Source organism: Micromys minutus (assembly GCF_963924665.1).
Source record: "Micromys minutus genome assembly, chromosome: 15".
NCBI lineage: Eukaryota > Metazoa > Chordata > Mammalia > Rodentia > Muridae > Micromys > Micromys minutus.
The window spans coordinates 7,165,869-7,169,781 of NC_137984.1; the positions used below are offsets into that span (position 1 = coordinate 7,165,869).

The 3,913-nt window shown below is 38.0% G+C and overlaps 1 pseudogene across 1 annotated transcript; it reads left to right on the plus strand.

Moving 5' to 3' along the window:
- The first annotated feature begins 3,157 nt into the window (after nt 1-3,157).
- On the plus strand, nt 3,158-3,468 carry LOC308430121 (ATP synthase subunit g, mitochondrial-like; annotated as a pseudogene). Its single transcript has one exon. The product of its transcript is annotated as an ATP synthase subunit g, mitochondrial-like (transcript).
- The last annotated feature ends 445 nt before the right edge of the window (nt 3,469-3,913 follow it).

The window sequence follows — 3,913 nt, forward strand, 5'->3', positions numbered from 1 at the left end:
TTCCAGAGTGGTTGTACCAGCTTACAATCCCACCAACAATAGAGGAGTGTTCCTCTTTCTCCACATTCTAACCAGCATCTGCTGTCACCTGAGTTTTTGAACTTAGCCATTCTGACTGGTATGAGGTGGAATCTCAGGGTTGTTTTGATTTGCATTTCTCTGATGACTAAAGATATTGAACATTTCTTTAGGTGCTTCTCAGCTGATTGAGTTTCCTCAGTTGAGAATTCTCTGTTTAACTCTGTCACCCATTTTTAATAGGGTTATTTGGTTTTCTGGACTGTAACTTCTTGAGTTTTTGTATATATTGGATATTAGCGCTCTATTGGATATAGGATTAGTAAAGATCTTTTCCAAATCTGATGGCTGCCATTTTGTCCTAATGACGGTGTTCTTTGCTTAAAGAAATTTTGCAATTTTATGAGGTTCCTTTTGCTTATTCTTGATCTTAGAGCATAAGCTATTGTTCTGCTCAGGAAAATTTCCCCTGTGCCCATGTGTTTGAGGCTCTTCCCCACTTTCCCTTCAATTAGTTTGAGTGTATCTGGTTTTTTGAGTGAGGAGGTCCTTGATCCACTTGGACTTGAGCTTTGTATAGGGCAATAAGAATGAATTGATCTGCATTCTTCTACATGCTGATGGTGAGTTGAACCAGCACCATTTGTTAAAAATGCTCCCCCCCCCACTGGATGGTTTTAGCTCCTTTGTCAAAGATCAAGTGACCAAAAGTATGTGGGTTCATTTCTGGGTTTATTCCATTGATCTGTCTGCCTACCTCTGTACCAAAAACAAAGTTTTTTTTTTTTTTTTTAAATCACCATTGCTCTGTAATACAGCTTGAAATCAGGGATGGTGATTTCCCCCAGAAGTTCTTTTGTTGTTCAGAATAGTTTTGGGTTCATTTGCTTGGAATATCTTTTTCCATCCTTTTATGCTAAGGTGACATTTATCTTTGATGTTAAGCTGAGCTTCTTGGACACAGCAGAAAGACAAACTAAATTCATTCTACTAGGCTGTGTCTTTTGATTGGGGAACTGGGACTATTCATGTTGACAGGTATCAGTGAGCAATGTTTTTTGTTTCCCATTACTTTGTTGTGGTATATGAACTTCCCCCTTTCTTTTGATTTGCTGGTCCGAGGTCATTTATTTATTTGTTTTGTGTGTGTATGTGCGCATGTGTTTATTTTTGGCTTTTGTTTTTGGTGTACTTGCCCTCTTCTCTTTGGCATTTTCTTTCTAGAGCCTGCTATAGGGCTGGATTTATAGATAGAAATAGCTTAATTGTTTTCTTAATCTTGGAATGCTTTTTTCCATCTACGCTGATTGAAAGTTTTGCTGGGTGTAGTAGTTTGTGTTGACAACTGTGGTCTCTTAGAACACTTCTGTCCAGGTTCTTCTGGCTCTTAAAATTTCCATTGAGAAGTCAGGTGGTATTCTAATAGGTCTGCTTTTATATGTTACTGGGTCTTTCTCCTTTGCAGCTTTTAATACTGTTACTTTGTTCCGTACATTTAGTGTTTTCATTATTATGAGACAATGGGAATTTATTTTCTGGTTTAGTTTATTTTGAGTTCTGTATTTTTCTTGTTCCTCTTTAGAAACCATTTCCCTTCCTTCCTTTTTTCCTCCCTCCCTCCTTCCTTCCCTCCTTCCCTTCCCTCCCTCCTTTCTTTCTTTAAAAAAATTATTTCTTTTAGTTATAACAGTACACTGTTGCTATCTTCAGAAGAGGGCATCAGATCCAGTTACAGATGGTTGTGAGCCACCATGTGGTTGCTGGGAATTGAACTCAGGACCTCTGGAAGAGCTCTTAACCACTGAGTCATTTCTCCTGCCCTAGAAAACACTTTCTTTAGGTTGGGGAAGTTTTCTATGATTTTGTTGAAATGTTTTCTGTACCTCTGACCTGGATTTCCTCTCCTTTTTCAATTTCTATTATTTGCAGATTTAATCTTTTCATAGCGTTCCAGATTTCTAGGATGTTTGGTGTGTTTCTGTATTATGTTGCTGTGAGTTCCTGTTAGACTTCCTACATTTTTAATTTCTATTTTGTCTCAGTTTGGACTTATTTAATGATTCCATTTCTATTTGCCTGACTTGAACTGTTCTCTTCATTCCATGTCTTTTAGTGTTTGTTTCTGTTTTCATAGATTTCATTAATGGACCTATTCATATCATTTTTGGGTCTTTGAGCATATTTACAATAGTTATTTTGAAGTCCTTCTTATGTGTTTCACCCATTTTGCATTTATCAGGGCTTATAGCAGGATCGCTTGACTCTAGCGGATACATATCATCTTGGCTGTTATTAATTGTGTTTTTTACTGAAATTATTGGTCTGGTTTTGTCAATGATTTCAATTCTAGGTGTTGAGATCTGATCTGGTCTTTGTTGGGTGTTATGTTCTTTGGTTTCTGCTGTTGGATATCTTTGTCAGTAACATACTTGCTGCTCCATCTTGAGTCCCTGAGTTTGATCCCTAAAACTCACTTTAAAAACCATTGAGTGTGGTGGTGGCACATGTTTGTAATTCTTGAGTTGGGGACGTGAAGACAGCCAAATCCCTGGAGCTTACTGGCCAGTCAGTCTCCTTGGCTAGTTTCAAGCCAAAGAGAGACAGTTCTCAGAACACAGGATGGATGGGTCTTGAGGAATAACACATGAGTTTGACCTCTGGCACCTCTACCCACATATAAACATACATTGGCCAACACACACAAAACAAACAAAAAAAAAAAAAAGACAGACGGAAGGAGGCAGGGTTTTCCCATTCCCACAGGTATTGTCAAGATAAAAACTCATAAGATATAATTATCTAAAGGAGAGAGACCAAACGAGTTCACACACACACACACACACACACACCTAGAACCTTGGGTAGAGATAAATTTTATCTTTCCCTTGTACTGGAGACTTAACTAGTGTTTGATAATTTTGAGTTCCCATCAAAAAGAAATTTAAAAGTTCAAGATAATCAGATGTACTTAGGTCTTGCAAGTGTGTCGACCCAATAGAATGAGAAGAAAAGTTGGTAAAGAGTAAGAAGTGTTATAAAATAACTCTCACATTATGGCAAATGCCATAAAATATGGTATAAGACATACATTAGGACATTCAGCTGGTGGTTTGGGGAGACGTACCTTCCACCGTAGACCATGGTCAAGTTCATTCCTAACTTCTCGGAGAAGGCACCATCAATGGTGGCCTCTGCCATGACTCACTGGAAGCCTCAGTTGGCTACATTGTGGCACCATGTCAAGGTTGAGCTGGTTCCCCCAACCCCTGGTGAAATCCCTACAGCTATTCAGAGTGTAAAAAAAAATAATTCAAAGTGCTAAAACTGGTAGCTTCAGACACCTTACAGTTAAGGAAGATGCTTAATGGTTTGGTGGCCACTGGGGTGCGGTTGTGGTTTTACATCGGAGAGATCATAGGCAAACGTAGCATTGTTGGCTATGATGTTTAAAGACCAATCTTTGGCTTCTAATTAAAGTTCTTATTTGAATGTTCTTGGACCATGTATAATGAGACTGTGATCTGAATAAGGTACTAGTTGTGGAATAGCAAAAACAAAACAAAACAAAACAAAAAAAAACAAAATAAAAAAACAAATACAAAAACCCTATACATTACTCAGAGTAATGTTAAGTCAATCTCACTGTAGATATGTTTGCCTAAAATTTTTAAAGTAAAATAAAAGCAAGTTTCTTCCAGAGGAAAGCATGTTATCAGGAAAATTGGGTCATATCAGGTTATAATGCATAGTGCCAACTTACTTTGGGCTTCGTCTTTTCCCTGGGCGCCTGCAGAACGTTTTTTCTTGTTCCCACTTTCCCAGCTGGCAGGTGAGACTAATTTCAACAATGTTTTGTAAGAACCAGAAATGGACGATACTCAGGCATTTTCTTTAT